Source organism: Mirounga leonina, unplaced genomic scaffold, assembly GCF_011800145.1.
Source record: "Mirounga leonina isolate KUSES-001 unplaced genomic scaffold, KU_Mleo_1.0 Mir_174, whole genome shotgun sequence".
In the NCBI taxonomy this organism is placed as follows: Eukaryota; Metazoa; Chordata; class Mammalia; order Carnivora; family Phocidae; genus Mirounga; species Mirounga leonina.
The window spans coordinates 26177203-26194823 of NW_023270451.1; the positions used below are offsets into that span (position 1 = coordinate 26177203).

At 42.0% G+C, this 17621-nt stretch overlaps 1 protein-coding gene across 1 annotated transcript in view; it reads left to right on the forward strand.

The window, feature by feature from the left end:
* The window catches only part of NXPH1 (neurexophilin 1), a 299940-nt gene that overhangs the window by 1452 nt on the left and 280867 nt on the right, over positions 1-17621 (forward strand). The gene's annotated exons all lie outside the window — the stretch shown is intronic.

Consider the following 17621-nt stretch of genomic DNA (forward strand, 5'->3'; position numbering starts at 1 on the left):
GTCTAGGGCGCCCTAGACACCCAGAAGCCGAGGAGATAGTGGGATGGGATGCTTTATGGGGAGAGAGGGCAAAAGAAAGGGTTGATTATACATGGAACTCTCATTAGTTCATCCACAGAGTTTAAACGAAAGGAAATGGAGGTTGAGAGTGTGGAGCACGAATCTGCCCAGGTCTGTGACTTTGAAAGTGAATCCACGTACCTAGTCCCCCAGTTTGGAGATATGACACATAAAGAAGTGCAGGTAACTTTGTTCGACTTGTAGGGTTCACAGAGGACAAGTGTATCAGATAAGAGCATCACAAGCGATTAGATAGAGTTAGGTCTGGGTTGCCCCGGCAAACATGTAGCGGCTCTCCTCCCTCTCCTCCCAATCTCTTCTTTGCACCAGATAACCGAACCCCAGTTACAGGGCCGAGCCCCTTACTAGGGAATGACAGACCTTGTTGTCAGGAAAATACTAAGCAAAGCCACTGCCTGAGTCTTTCTGGAGTGGAGTTTCGGGGGTCTGGATTTTGCACACTGTTGGAACTGGGGGTGCAGATGAATTGGTAGCTGTGGGCACTGCGTAGAGCCAAGACGGAGAGAGCAATTTCTCGTGTCTGGCTTCAGGGAGGGCCAGGGACACTCGCACCCTGCTGGCGAAGTTGTGTTCAGTGCACCGACTCCCCATAGCTTATTTCTGAGCCACAAGAGCGCACGGAGGGCTCAGTGTGTTTTGACGGGGGCGAGGAGCGCTGGGGCAGCCTGAGCTCTCTGACCGGGCTGGAAAAGCGGGATGGGGGTGCGGTGCCGTCCCTCAATCCCAAGGGCTTCAGAACCCACAAGCCAGGGAGCAAAAGTGTTGCCAACCCTTCAGCTGAGAGCGTTTCCCAGCTGTTGCTCTGGTGCATATGACTGCAGGGCTGCTAGTTGTGTGAACTCTGTGTATGTTAATGAGTGTGTATGTATACGCGTATGTGAATATGTATGTGAGGGTGCGTGCCTTTCACGGGTTTCAGCTTCAATCCAGGAACCCTCAGTGTTGCCTGTCTTTGCATCTTTATCGCCTGACTATCGCAGCCTCGGACGCCAGAGGGCGCTGCGCGTCAGTGTCCTCGCCGCAGGATACCTTGGGGTAAACAGGTGAAAGCCAGGGCAGCCAATCCAAAAGAACAGCCTTTCTGACTGTCACCGAAGTCTGTGCCTTCCCGGGCTGGAACGCAGACAGAATGCAAAAATTGTCCTTCCCATTTCCTATCTTCAATCATTCTTGCCCCCACCTGTGTCCAGTCTACCTACTGACATTGAGAACCGAAAGACTGAGGGCAGAAAGTTTGGCCAGGGGAAATACAGAGATTGTTTATTGAAAGAAGGGGGGGGGGGCGCAAAATGAAAGCTACAGAGGAGGGTTATTAACGATTCCCTTAACCATGGAAACCCTCCTGCCCCTTTCCTCTGCATACCTTTACGCGTGACCTGAACCTCAAGACTGTTAAGTCCTTGGACTGTGCTCACACATGGCAAAAGGCTCGGGGCTGTGGTGCAGTTTATTGCTTGGAGCAAGTATTTCAATAGTCTGGAAAATAATCTATCAAAAGCAGAAGTGAAATCAATATGTTGTATTAAATTTTAAATGTGTTTGTTGGCAGTTAAACCGTTTTCCACTCATTACAACAACAGTGCTGGATTTATTCTAATGCGCTGCGTTCGCAACAACAAGCGCATTAATTCTCCTTTAATTGTAAACTGGGAGCATTTGAAAACCATTCAGTGTGCAAATTATGCTGATTCAATTACCGTTTAGTTACAGACTTCATTACCTGAATGCCTTTTGGCAATACGGAGAAAGGAGACAATTTTTCCAATTTCACTCAAAACAATACGAAACGCGAACAATAAAATAGAGAAGGCGATTTAGAAGTCCATTCTTTTCTCTCCGATCTAAAGTTGTTTTGTGTGTCGGGGATTAGAAACCACAGGGCACCACAAAAACAAAAGGCTGGTGGCTGTGACCCAAGGTAGTATTTCCAGGGATTGTCATCCCATGGTTATTTGCCCACAGAATTCCAAGATATTTTCCTGGAAGAGCAGGGAGCTGGTTTTTACCATGGAAATAAACTTAAAAGGGTGAATTGGGCAGTCAGGACAGGTTGGTTCTAGGCAGGTAAGGAAGTGGAGAGCCTTGATTAAAACTCTAGGGCAATGAGACAGACCAAGAAATGGTCAAAGCTTCTTTCTCCATCTATTTTATTAAACACCACACACTGTGACTGAATTTATCATTTATTTGTAGCTGATCTTAGAACATCCCAGATCTTTGCAAGAAACTGCAATAGATGGATGCAGTTTGTCAGGGGCTGCTTCAGGTTATACTCCAAGAAGGCAGGAGTGGCAAAACCATTATTTTATTTTATTTTTTCCTCCTTGAGTTGCCATAAACCAAGAAGGAGTTTAATGAGTAATTTTATGTCTTTATGAGCTCACATCACAAGTTAAGTGACAGGGTGCTCTATTTATGCATTGCCTCCTAGCTGATAGCACAGTGCACCTTTCCCTTTAAGCCCCTGGAATCCCAGTTATGTTTTCCAAGCAGTGATTGCCACATTATGTCCAGGGGAACAAGATTTGTGTAGGTATCTCTTATACAAAAATATTCCTGCTTCTACTTACAGAGAAATACCTTAAATATTCCCAAATTGGGGATTTTTAATTTATTTTTTAAGTGAAAGGCAATTCTCTATCCAGCAGGTTCAGTGCTCCTTTCTTATGTCACACTCTTCTGCCTGTATTTGAGTGAATGTTCTCAAAATGTTTCTTGGCCCAGGTTTTTTTGGATGCCTGTTCTAGGTTGAGGGTTTTGAGTGTTTTTGTGTTTATCGAGAGATGAGTCTGTTCTTATTTCAAACTGGAAGCTTATTTAGTACTGCAATGGGAAGTTAATTAGAAATGTGTCTACAAAGTAAGCTTCTGAAGCCTATTAGCTAGCAGACTAAAAAAATCACCACAGGGCTAACTCCAGCCATAAATGGAGGGAAGAAGGAAACCATTTTTTAAAAAATAAAGGCAAGGAGATTTTCTGTCTGTTGAATTTTGTGTATTATAGATTTAAAAGTCTCATTTCATCAGGAGACATGCCTATCGCATAACAATACTTGTTTAAAAATTAAAAAAAAAAAAAGGTCCTGCAATCTTTATTCTCCTGTCAGTTCTGGCCTAATACCAGGATGTTTTCAGTATGATAGAATGGGGTAACAGGACGATGGCATTTTAACTGAATTTAAACACACACTGGATAAACTAGGAAAACGTGATTGCTGGTTCTGAAGAAAGGGAGTCCTAAACTGGGTTCTTTTCGGTGCATCAAACTGAAGGATAGGCCAGAGCACGCAGGGAGAGCACCTCCCAGCAGAAAGCAGAGGTGTCCTGTTGGCGGCTCACCTGTGGCAATTTTCAGAGTTGAGAACTGAATCTAATGAGCACTCCCTGGGCATGTCAACAAAAAAGTTACTCAGAAATTGAGTCCAGAGAATCTGGCAAGGGGTTGAATGATGTTATTGTGATCAGTCACACATCCACAGTTCTATTTTCATGAGAAGAGGCTCCTCACCCTCCAATTTAGGTCCCTCCAATTCTGCTAGGAATTAAAATTGCTAATAATCTAGTTGCTTTTTAAACCAATATGGGCAAGAATTGAAAAATTCTTTCTAAACTTTGTCCTTAAAAAAAAGATTTTGAGTCAGTTATTCCCTCGAATTTAGAGTGTCCTTAAAATGTGAATACCACTCCAATTGTTCAGCAGAGATTAAAGAGTGATTAATATATCCATGGAGTACTACCTCTGCACTATTAGAAGCCAGAGCATTTGGATGAATTTCACTCAGCGTGAAGGTGGCTATTAAGAACTGAGGAAGATGAGGGAAAAGCAGCAGGAGAGAGACCACCAATGTCCATCCTTTGGACTAGGAATGAAAATTAAGCCTCTGCCCACTGAAAATTTTACAATTTGAGCTTATTCCTGAAAAGAAAAGTGCATTAACTATCTAACAGTGGCTTATTCAGTGTTTTCTGTTAAGGCCAGTTCTTGGTGGCAGTACTAAAATTTCCCCAACACCACCGCATTTCCGGATTTTTCTATCCCAGACCAACCTTCCTGATACAGGATTAAACCTAGATTTTCGAAGGAGCCTGAGCTCCAGCAGCACAACATGAAAACTTACCAGTCCAAAGACATATTCTAGGGCTCTGTGTGTGTGTGTGTGGGGGGGGGGGGTTGCTACTATTTCAGGCATTTTCCTGAAGTGTTCAATTTTCCATTGACCAAGAAAGCAGCTCCCCTGGTGTGTGGGAAGCACTTGGATGGGTTGCCCTTCTGCCACACTTCAGGAGGATGATGGTAGTCTGGGGCCTTCTAGTGATAGCTTCTGGGAGAAACTGCCTTCAGTATTAGGAAGGGAGAACCAGAATCACTCCAACTTTCTCAGCTGTATTTTCTCCGAAAGCCATTAAGTTCGTAGCTCCTCTTTGTGCGAAGTTGATTTCTATTTGGCTTTGAATTGTTGACGGCTATTTCCTCCTTAATGAAAGTGTTGTCTGGGTGAAAAATATATCTGGTGGCAGGGAAATTGGTTGATTTTTTTGAGATAGGTGCCCAATGTCCTACTTTTCTATCTGAGGGAAAATTTTCTGCAGACTACAGAAATTGACAGCATTGTCCAGGTAATAACCACCGTGGACAATATTTTCAAAAGGACATTTGAGTGATGAAAGCATTTGGGTATTGCTTTTTCAAATACGCCATTTTCTGTCTTGGCCTTCTTTGATTTTATAGGGGGTGGGGGAGAAGGGACCAGGAATTGGCAAAGGGACGCCTTCCTGGTTTCTCCCAGTCCTGAAATATCGAGGTGCTCCTCAGCTTTGCTTGGAATTCCGGGGTCTGAAGAGCCCTGGATGGGTTTGGCTGTCGCGGTGATGATTTTAAGAGTCGAAAGGGAATCTTGGGAATGAGGAATGACACTCTTCTTGCACTCCTCCGCCCAGAAATAAAGCCGATGGAAGCTCTGAAAGTTGCATGCTCTCAAATAGCCAGTTAGGAAGTGTGCATTCTTTCGGAGTTGTTTGTTTGTTTTTAAGTAAGGTGCCTAGCTTTGATTCGATCCTGGAAAGTTCCCTTAAAGCAACCAAGTCCTTCTGGAGCTTCCAGATCTCATTCTAAGACCTAACCAGTCTTCGCCATTTTAATTAATAGGGGGAGGCGGGCTAGTCAGGTTGGCGAGCCGCTGGTCGGGTCAGCTGCTTACAGGAGCAGCGGGGTGGCAAAGCGAGTACGCTCTCTAGGCTCGCCCTGCAATCTCCTCGCTACCGTTCTTTAGGTCCGGACGCTTGTCTGCAGGAAGTTGCTGTCTTGATTTATCCGCTACTCAAGCTTGCGACCAGCTCTTTTTCTCTGTGTCAGCACTAACCCCTCCTGGAGCTTGGTAAACAAGGCGCGCACATTTTTTCTGCTGTCGATTGGCATGTTGACGTCTCTGCTTGAAGGAATGTGACAATAAAATGGGAAACCAAAGCTTGGCAAGCACTTAATCAAGGATAAAAAGGTTCCGCTGTAAGGATGTCACTCAATTTATTGTGAAAGTCGAATGAATTACGTTTAATGAAAGTGCTCCCCAGATGAATATTACCAGCAATTTCCTGAGTTGGCTCTGTCAGCTCGAGATGAGGAAATGCCAGCCCAGATCAGAAATGAGCGCCCATCTCAATTACTATGCAAGCTTTCCAAGAGCGGCTTTTTATTGAGATAATATATATTGGCGGCTTCTTCGTGCCCCTCCGCGCGCCTAGGAGCGCGTTTGCGCATTTTCCAAGTTTGCCATCTGCCCTCAAGGGTTGCTGGCTGTTGTTTAAACTTATAATGAGTGCGCCGCGTTTCTGCTGTGGACTGAAAACCTAATTACCCCCTCTGCAAACAGCTTTTTCTGGAATATTTTGTTTACTATGGAGGTGCGGGCTGGCGGGGGTGAGGTGGGGGTGGGACGGAGAGAAATCCTTTCCTCAGGTGACCTTCGTTACAGAAAGTTCCTTTGTCGTTTAGTCGGTTGCTCTGGGTGGTGGGAAGCAAGGTGGCGCCCAGAGCCGGGTCTCTGGGATGGAGAGCACCGTGGGGTCCCCGGAGCAGTGAGAGTGCATCGGCTTGCCTCTCCCGCCGAGAGTAGCGAAAAGACTTCTAACGCCCCTACTTCCTTTAAATTAATGAGAGTATTGGAAATACGTTGGGGAGGGGGATACACAGGCCACGGCCGGAGCGCATCACCTCATCTGCATGAGAATGGAAAACCGAGAGGCTTTTCATGTAGTGCTTCTTTCTCCCACAATAAGACAAATTGCTGCTTAGAAATACCGAGTGTTTCCTTAGAAACTGGCTCGTGGGGGCTCTGCGAGTCCCTGTTGAGCCTGACTTGAAAGGCCATTTCAAGTCGTCTTCTACAGTTAGAAGCGAGAAACTTTCTTCGACGTAGGCTTCATATCCTAGACTCGGAAACCCTGTCGTTCTCACCAAAGCCGCAGCGTTCGGGCCCCGGGAAGTTTGCCAGCCGGAGTCGCTGCCGCCACAGCTGCGCGCTCTATTGTCTTCTTTTAGCCTGAGGTGACCTCGGGCAATCCCAACTGGTTTAAGAAAACATAGGTACAGCCCTCTCGCGTCTAGACCCCAAGCCTTCACACCAAAGCGTTGCTTCGGGGGAACTTTTTGTCGACGCCGCCGAGCTTCGGTGCTTCTGGGGCAGCAGGCAGGAGTGCAGCAGTTCTGCGGAGGGAGGTCGCGGACACTGAAACTGAATGGGTCGTGGCCGGCGGCCGAGAAAGCCCGGCCCGCGGAGCGGTTCTTCAGAACCACGGACAGAGCCACAGGCTCCGCCCCGCCGGGTGTCCGCAGACCGGCCCTACTCCATCGCAGAGTGCGCGCTCGGTCCCTCTTGAAGTAGAGTCGGCGCATTCCGCAGACACTTCTCTACCGCCCAGGCGCGACTCTAACGACCCGCCTCCCTCTCCCAGTCTTTCGGGAGCACTGAGCTCAGATCGCTAGGTCCCCAGTGTTTCCTGTGGCCAGATCGGCTCGTTTGCACCACGTCCCCCCAACTTCCGTGGCTGCGGCATCACGTGATTACCGCAGAGTTTAGGCTGAGGGGAGGTGAATCCTTGTTTCCCCCACTTTCTCCTCCCGCGTCCGCATTCCCTTGCACAGTTCGTTAAATCTACCCCTCCTCACAAACAAACATGAATCAAGTGATGTAGAGCTGTAAGTGTCTTTAACAACGTAAAACGCCCGTTTGACACACAAGGAAACTGAGGTACGGAGAGGGATTACCTTTCTCGCCAGAGTAAAACCAGGTGGGGAGAAGTGATTCATGCCCTATCTCCCACCTGCAGGGAACACGGCTGGAGACACCGAGACAGCCTCCAGGATCAGGCGCTCTTAAAGAGCGACGCGGGTGGAGGGTGGGAAGTCGTAATTATTATGAATTTCTAAAGGAGCAGTAATTATTCACGGGAAGCAGGACAAACTACCGCTCGGGCAAAAGAATCGATATATTTCCTATCGAAAGTGCTTGGCTCGCCTTTAATGCAGACGAATTGGGATGCAGCCTCATCATTTCCCCGGCGTGGGGCCTGATGCAGCGTGGAATCTATCATCATTAGAACCAGGATGGGGTAGGGGGAAGTTTCTCCTTAACTTTAAATGACCTCAGTGTTGGCTCTAGAGGGTTCAGAAAGGCCAGGGAGAGTGTGCAACAACAGCCAGAGAAGGGGGGTGGAGGAAGGAAAGGGGAGGCGGGACAGTGGCTGTGTTTGGGGGTTGTTCGGGGTTTAGGGGCTTTTTGTCTGTTTGTTTTGTTAAGTAAATAAGGAGATTGCGCAGTTCCACCTTGGCGGTAGTCGCACGGTTGATTTGGTCCAGAAATAAGCCGGGGAGTACCCAGAGTTGGCGCTAGGGGTTCTCTGTGTCAAAGGCGAAGGTTGGCTGGGAAGTTCTGTCTGTTTCTCTCGCCTCAGTTTAAGAGGTAATCCTTTCAGGATACCCGATTCTGCAAATCCCCGCAGTGTTAAAGGAGCAGAGGTCTGGCAGGCAGTTCTCCATCAACCTGTGTGAGAAGCCAGCTTGGAGAAAGGCAAACACGCGAGAAGAGAGCCAATCTGGAGGTGAAGAGAGGCCGGGAATTGAATAGGAATGGAAGGAAAGGTTCAGGAGCAACGCCTTCCAGGGTTTTCTAGAAGGCCTGGCTGAGACCAGCCTTCCTCTTTCCAGCAAGAAGCTGGCCTTTTGCCCATGGGTCAACCCACTGCAGTTTTTAAAGCCTGGGGATGGGTCCCACCTTAACCCACTAAAGTGGCTCTGGTGTCCAGGGTCCTGCCTAGTGAATTGCACAGCGTTTTCCTATTTCTCCCCACTTGTGCAGCCCACGTTCCTGGGCACAGTCTTTCTCACTCTTAGAAGTTGCCTGCTGCCCCTGGTGGGCAGCTGCTGGGTTGGAAGTTGTATTCTTGTGCGGGTGTCTTCACTGTTTCCTGCAATGCCATTCCTCTTAAGGTCAACAAAGTGAGGTGTTGTGTGTGTTGTGAGTGGTTGTGTATTTTTGAGTGCTTGGCCTTCATCTGGCTCATCCCTTCTTTATAACAGATCAGTCTAGCAGAGAAGATAGGGTGTGGCACTTAAAAAAAAACTAACTCCACCTCCTTAATTGCATTAAAATTATCACAATTATAATAACATCTATAACATTAATGAAAACAAAAATTAAAATTGTGCACTTCCAAGCACTAAAGTAGAAATAATACCTTTCACCTTCACTTGGATTTTCTTTTCCTCAGAGCCCAGCCTTTCACGGTATATTGTGATTACCTGAGTGTCTTTGTTTGCATGCTGTCAGAGACAGCCAGCTAACTCAATACCAGGACTGTATGATCTACTGACATCATTTCCTCCCACCACCTTCATTTTTAGAGGCTTTATAATTAAACTCTGTGAGATATATGTAACATGCATCCAGCGGAGAGCCTTTTTGCTTATATTTATGTAGCATGCTGAGGAAGGAAAATTAAGGAAGTGCTTATATTGAAGTAATAAGCCTGCTTTGATATTAGCAGGAATGTCCTTTTACTTTACTTTTCTCAAGTCTAAAAGACTATCTCTGTAAGACCAGACCCCAAAGTCATGCCTTTTAAAGGAAAGATTCCAATAAAGTAAAAAGACATTTATTAGCTTGTACTAACTTAGTAGAACAAAAGGCCAGGCTAACCACTCACTGAAAATGTACAATGGGCTTAGCATGGCAAAGTTGCAGTATGATGCAAGAAAGCTGAGCAGAAAGAGCTAGCTGGAAACACCTTCAAGGCCCTACATTTTTCTCTCTCTCCCTGTACCTAACCCATCACAAGACACACATGTATACAAGGTGTAACATGGCCTTCCAGAGCCAACACAAAGACATCACACTGCAGATTGGGAGGAATTTTAATAAAATTGAAAGTTACAGTCTAAAAAGAAGGAGACACATATTTTCTTCTCTAAGATAGGTTATTACCGGGAAAAATTATGATAGAAAAGCTTGGAGAAAATTTCCTGACTTAGAAGAGTCTTTTTCATTTCCAAGTTAAACATACACATATGCACACATAGCAGAGCAAGATTGGATATACATCTGTACATCTCTCTTGGAAAGATTCCCTGGGAAATCATAGTGGGGAATTCTTTTGTTTTCTAAGTTGCTGGTCTTGAAATTTCAACTTGAGTTTGACAGTAACATTTCCAATCTGGTAACTGATACTATACTGTTGTCCTGTTTATGTCAGTATTTTCAGCCAGAGCGCAAAAGCAGTTTTGGAAAAGAGAGACTGCTGGCTTGACAGCTGGAATTTTAGTTATGTATATATAATATACGGCAACCTCTCCAACCAAACTTTAGAAGATGATTCTTCTCCTTGTAACCTTGTATCTGAATGTTACTAGAGGCCCACAGGTATATAAAACAGCTTATATAGAATTAATGGACTGCTTTACATTCAGTCTCTTACTTGTGAAGCCCTTGTAAAATATCACATCTACTTAAAATAGGAGGAATATAAAGTCAGGTTTTGTGTGCAATGAACACTTGTAAATGGTTCAGTGAAATATTTGATTGTTTTGAGTGAGTTTGACAATGTGATGGAAATTTATTGTCCTTCTTTGTGCACTGATGTGCTAATCATAAGGCTGCCCCTTCTTTTATGTACTTGACCAGTTTTTGAAAACTGATTGTAAGACTCCAAGGCAACATCTAAGTACACAACCAAGATTTTAGGAAGGATGCATTTATTAATTTGCCAAATTACAAGGAGATCCATGGGCCACTGTGAAGAAAAAAAAGAACAACCCTCCAATATCATGTTATTATTTTGTTTAAAATGATCAACAGTATATTTATTGTTTTATTGGAGTTGTGTACTGTAAATATTTAAGATGCAATTTTGAAGAAGAAAATAAGTGGAGGGCTTAAGTTAGCCTCAAACTTCATAAAAACCAGACTTTCTGAATATAGTGAAATTATTAAAATAAATCTCTTCAGCTACTTTCCATAAATGTGGGCAAAATTTAGAAAAATTGGAGGGGCTTATTCTTTTCTTCCTTTAGACATATATTAAAGACTACAGTTTTCTTAATTCTTTCACTTGGTTTATGGATTTTTGAAGATATGCCATACGCCTCACTATGAATTTCTTTCTTCTATTTTCTTTCTTTGTTTTTAATTGTGTATTTTCATTTAGAGAATCAAACATTTCTTTTCTTTTGCCTGATTGGATTGAGAATTATCATGACCAAAAACCATAGTTGCTTTTTCAAAACCTTCCCCCTTCACCCTATTTCATTTAATTTAAAGATTACCTAGGATAGTCAGACTTTTTTTTTTCTCTCGCTGTAAAAATGACCCTTATACTATTGTTAACATCTTTAAATAAGGAACAAGTGCCCTAAGTTACCAACTGGCTATATTCATTGCTGATGCTGCTCAATGCATGATGGAAAACTCTTAAAAACCTGAGCTGGATTACGTGAATTCCATTATACTTTCTGTTTGAGAAGTTTTCAGTGAAAATACTATAATTAATCTCAGGTTTGATTCTAAATCTATTTGTAGAATGATGAGTTGTGATTTGTTCTTGGAGCAGCTGTGGTGTTGGTAATAGGGCTGACTATATGATCTCTAAAATTGAAAGTATAAAATACCTTTATTCACATATCTTTTTCAGTCATTTGTGTGTAGTTTGTTGCACCAGAGCACCATCATTTATTGTTTTACAGAACTAAATTTAGAGAAAGATGCAAAACATTGCATTTGAAAGGAAGTTATTCATCCATAGTCAGTGTAGTATTTCTCTGGTCTTCATGTGAATCTTAATTGCTATTGATGTGGAGATTTTGCAAAACATGGCAGTGTTTTTGCCTCTTTCACAAGAAATACATAATTGAATGATGAATGCCTCATGTTAGATTTTCAACCTTATTTCTTTAGGTTTAATAAGGCAGAGTTATGAACAGCTGCACTGAAGAGCCAGCCATAATCTCTAGCCATTATCAAACCAGTGCAGATCTGGCATGAGCACAGATGAGCTGAACTGCCACTTTTGGATCTGTAGCTCTGCTCTCTGAAATGTGCTGGAGAGTGGAAGCTGAATGATTTGGCCCAAGATGTTTAATCCTGCCTTGCATTCTTGACTGAAATCCTTTACAGTTAGAATGGTTCTAATTAATGTGTGGCCAGATGCATATGCACATGTCTCAGATTGCTGGATTCCACCCCCCCACCCCAGCCCCACCTCCCACAGCCTGCTTCTCTTCTTTGACCAAATGGTGAAGAAAACAAGAGGCTTTAAAGGCAAATGCACATTTGGAAAGATGGCTGATATCCTACCAAAATATATTATACTATACTATACTATACTATACTATACTATACTATACTATACTATACCTACTAGGTGGGTAATGTCATGGTGTCAAGTGTCAACATTGAATTCTTGGTAGAAATAGAGGAGTTCTGATGAGAAAGTGGAGGACTTCTGGGCTCCAATGAGGACCTGGCCCCTTTTCAGTCATCCCAGGATCTTTCCCTCTCTCTCTCTCTCTCTCTCTCTCTCAGATCGCTCACTTCAGTTCTTAAGGGAAGCAGCACTGAAAAAGACTTGTTAAGAAAAAGGAGGGGAAGAGAATGGCAGTGTATTTTCTTAATTCTGTGATCTTGGGCAAACTTTTTAACCTCTCAGACCCTGATTTCCTTGTCTATAATATGGGGTTAACAATACTTTCTACCCCATGGAGTTACTACTGACAATTAACTGAGTTAAAGTGCTATAAAGAGCTCTGAAAGGTGCCTGACACATAGGAGTGGTGAGCTAGTAAAGAAAAAAGTCTCGTTACCCATTAGACAGAAAGGTGTCTGGGCCAGGGTCTCCTGCTCCCAACACAGCCGTTATATGGGTGAAATGCAAGGACTGACTCTACCCTAGGACCATCCTATCTTTGGTTTCCCACTTGCTTATTGCTGGACAGTTGCCCAGTGTTGCCCAGAGAGCTGTAAATATTTAATGTGAATAGTAACCATTGTGACTAAAGCCAGAAAAAGATGGCCATTTCCTTAGCAACCAATCAAGTGTTTATTGAAAGGAAGACACAAGCCTTTGACAGGCCTAATGAACAGATTGCCTAGTTGAGTGAGAATTCTTGTGATGTTTTCATTTTAGGTGGCAAACAGTGTGAACATTTATTAAGATCTAATTTAAAATATTGGTATTTATGAGCAGTAATTGCTTTTAATTACTTTAACACTTGAAATTCTCTTAAACTTTGCACACAAGGTAATCAGAACATCTCGCCTACTAGTTTTAAAGTGCAGGGACCTTTGGGCAGGGGATATAGACTACTTTCCTCCATTAAAGTTCATTCTAGCTGAATGCCTAGATGTGGCAGCACCATAAGCTCCCAGTAGTACTAGACGAAATAATTTGATAGGATGAGAACCACAGCACCCCTCTCCTATGCTGCCCCAAATATCTCCTGTCTGCCACCATATGCCTCTTTCCAAGGCATTGCTCTGGATATCCAAGAAGAGTTCCTATATAGAAACACTATTTTGTGTCTTGGATTTGACATGAGAATTGGGAAAGGTATGGGGTGACTGATGGGGATAAAATGTTCTACATTCCTATTTATACCCAGAGCCAAGCACTGTGCCTGGACTTTAGCATGGATTTTCTTTTTCATTCTCACTTTATTTTCTCAATCCTATGAGATGGTAGGTATTATTAATATCAGTAAAGTTTTGTTAATATCATGTTATGATATTACTATGCCCATCCTAGTCATATCATTAGTAATACACCATTTTATAGATGAGGAAATTGAGGCATTGAGAACGTGTCTGGTGCAAGGTGGTGATATTCTATCCCAGACAGTCTAATTCTTCAAATTACTGCACCATATTGTGTGTGTGTGTGTGCATGTGTGCATGTGTGCATGCATGGGCACACATAATGGAGGGGGAGGAGAATGAGACTCATTTTAAAGTTTTTGAAAGAAGTAACTGTTGCTTTCTACTTTAATGCACAGTTCTTCTTATTTGGGTAGCTGGAGTGTACATAAAATTGCTGTGGTTTTACCATAATGTAGTAGTTTTAATTAGATGTTGTTACTCTTGAAGGGCTTCCCATCAAATGGGGGATACAAGGGTAACAAATGCAAGTTTGATATCAATGGTTGTGACTTAAGTTTGTACTGATGGCATGTGGGACACAATCTCTTTAGGATGTCTGCATCTATTGACCTGACTGATATGAAAAATGATCCCTGGCCCTCAGGGTAAGGTAATAAGTGAGACCAGGGCATAAAGCACAACCCTCACAGTCATCTGTGATGGAGTTTAAAATGATCCATAACATCTGTATCTCTCCTAGCAAATCATACATCTGTTTTGTGAATTACTTGCCATGTCTGGACATGAGGAGGTGGGGAGAGGAGAGTAGAGCTTATTTGTAAGGGGATAACCACATGTAGGAGGCATAAACTCCAGTTTCTCCCGTGGTATTTATTCTCATGAATCCTGTGTTCCAACAGCTTACCAGATATAAAACAGAGATGTAAATCCATATTCTTTTAAGAGCAAAATTTTTGTGTGATGATACAAACTAAGAAACTTTAAAAAATCTGTTTAATACCTTATTGTCAGAATAGTCCCAAACATTCAACTAGTTTAGCTTAGGCATTTTTATCATAGTCTGGATATATGATTTTAAAAATAAAATAGAAAAATGCTCACAAAATATTCTATAGAATTACTCATGTTGGATTTAGGAATTTTTCTATTTCTGAAGAATAAAAGTAGATCCAAGATATTTCTACCCAAAGTGGAAGCCCTCTGGCATGGAATGGCAGGGAGAGAGCCTGGTTTCATTTCAGTCTTGTGCTACATTTGACCTTGGGAGAGCTCAGTTATGCCTTGGGGCAAAAAATTAAATGTTCCATTTTGCAGCACTATCATCTTTCACCTTTATGTGGATTTAAAAATGTAAATAAAATTGCTTTCTGTAAATGGTATACATGAAGGTCATATTCATATTCTCTGCAAGAATTCAAAATGCCATTTGACCCATCATTGGCTCAATAGATAATAACGTGTTCTATTAGTTTCTAGTAATCTACTTTTTAAGCATTTTATGGCCCAATATTTTTATGCCTAGTTCCTAGTTTGTGAAATAAGAAATCAGAAATAAACCTTTTAGCACTTCATTGTAGATTTATTTATAGAATATATGTTTTCAATTTTGAGCTTTTAAAAATGCCACATCTTCCCAGAATACATTTCCTTGGTTATAAAAGTGGTCTGGCTGAAAATCTACAACGAGAGAAGAGTGTACTCTTGAAAAATTTTGAGGGCTCAAGCTATTCCAGTTATGATCTGAAAAGCAGAGTGCAACCAATGGATTTAGAAAATAAAGTAACTGCTCTTCTCTTTGGGGAAGAGGGTGTTTGAATTATTTTCATTGAAATTTCGATAATAAGACCCTAATAGATCCTTGTATTTAATTGTCATGATTTTGATCGTTGATGACTTTTGATTGCTTCTTCTGGAGGCACCTGTCAGCCATCTCTGAAGCACAGATGGCTTTATCAGCAGCAGGAGGAGTTTCTTTTTCATACTAACCTTGAGCAGAACACATTTTTGGGGGAAGATGAGCAGACCAATGTCATCCTAAGTTTTTCTGTCTTTGGGAAATTACTTTGTTTATTGAATAATGAATTGAGATCACTGTCTCAAAAGCTCCTAGTTTTTTTTTTTTTTAATTGCAAGGAGTGTTGGTCCTCCTTCTAAGTAGATATATAATGAATATTCAGTGACCAAGGCCATAAGACTATGATAATAATATACCTCTGTTTGCTTGGGACAGTCCTATTTTATGCCTGTTGTTTATATCAAAAATATTTTCTCTTACTTTCAAAAGTGTCTTGGTGTAGATGATAAATTATACGGTAGTCTTACACGTAACTTAGTGTTCAAATGGCTGACTGAAAAGGTTGATTAGAAGTCTTTTTATGAAAGTCTTATGATTATGAAAGATTGTTGACCAGGCAAGAAGAGCATTTCCATCTCTTCTACACTCCCTTTCTCATGAAGCATTCAGGTTCTTCATGAACTTGGGTAACCAGGGGCCACTACCGTGATGTGCTTCATGGAACATATCCCATACTCTTTTATTTAAAAATCTGGTAAAATTTTTTTATTAAATATTATGTATTACACAATCATGAGAAAAGTTGATAGAAGACTGATTAGTTGAGGTCCTGCAGAGTGGCATCAGCTTGGTGAAATTGTTTTGGCCCAAGGCCTAGAAACTAAACTTTACCAGTGCTTTTAGAGTTAACAGTCAGAAATAGACTCACTCTAACCTGAATATTCTTTTGATAATGCCCTTATCCTGTGAGAACAATACCTGAAACACTTATCAGAGCACATTTCTTTCAATGTGGTAGTTCTGGAGAGTCCAATTAGTAATCAAAACTTGATATATATCCATATATCTATGTATCTTTTTATATCTCTATCTATATATATATAGATAGCTTTGAGGTTATTTCACACGAGGACATGGCAGAACCCAAAGTAAAGGTTCTCTTTTTCTGTCTTGTGCCTTCCTATCCTTGAGAGTGGTGAGCATGCGTCACCCTACTTGCTTCTCTGAATCCCTATTTTCTATGCGAACAAACCCATTCAGTCTTTTTGATACATTTTTTTCTCTAAATATGTTACTATCACTGATGAAACTTCAAACAGTAGCTCCTATTGAATATTCTTCCTGTCCCCATTTTCTGTTAATTTTATTAGATTCCCTGAAGGCATTGTTTTCTCCTTTCATATCTTGGTTCTTTATGGGCTAGAACTTCATTGACACTGTTGGCTGTCTACCATCTTTTACATCTCCCTTTTTTAAGGCTCTGCAAGGCCTTGAGACTAGGATATGTGACTCTGTGATGTTGATTTAATGTTTTTTTTTCCTTTCATACCTTTACTCAGGAGTTATTCGTGATGGATAACTTAAACAAGTCGATAGGCAGCTAGGCAAAGCCATTTAGTGCATGGTGGGGAGAGGGGAGAAGAAAACATTTTCCATACCTCTGTTTAAAAGCTTGACCTGATTTTACAGTAGTGATTTTGTAGACACGTCTTGCTTTTTCTGAATTTCTTGGGATTGTAGAAGTTGGTGCCTGGTGTAAAGTATTCTTTTTTTTTTTAAGATTTTATTTATTTCTTTGACAGAGACACAGCGAGAGAGGGAACACAAGCAGGGGGAGTGGGAGAGGGAGAAGCAGGCTTCCGGCTGAGCAGGGAGCCCGATGTGGGGCTCGATCCCAGGACCCTGGGACCATGACCAGAGCAGAAGGCAGACGCTTAACGACTGAGCCACCCAGGTGCCCCGGTGCCTGGTAAAGTATTAAAAAGAGTTGGGGGTGAGTAGGGTGAAGTGGCTATGGGGATTAATACTAGAACCACTGCACAAATTCTCCTCTGTTTTGCAAATGCACTGGCAAAAGCTAACTGGACCCTCCTTGGTAGGAAGTATCAACGTGGATCGCTCCTTCTAATAGCTCAGGAGATCCTACTTTGCTTTTCTTGGAAAAAAATCTCATGAGGAATTTTCCCTTAGAAATCTAATTTGTGCAGGTCTCTGGCAAGGACAGAGTTTAAAATTAGCTTTTAAAAATTTATTTTTATTTTTAATTATGGTAAAAAATGCATAAAATGAAACTTATCATCTTAATAATTTTTAAGTGTACAGTTCAGTATATTCACATTGTTGTGCAACCAATTTCCAGAACTCTTTTATTGTAAAACTGAAACTCTGTACCCATGAAATGACAACTCCCCATTTCCCTTTCCCTCTAGCCCCTAGCAACCAACAGTTCTACTTTTTGTCTCTATGAATTTGACTCATCTAGATACCTTATATAAGTGGAATCATACAATATTTGTTCTTTTGTGACTGGCTTATTTCTCTTAGCAAAATGTCCTTAAGCTTTATCCATGTAGTAGCATATGTTAGAATTTCTTTCCTTTTTTATTA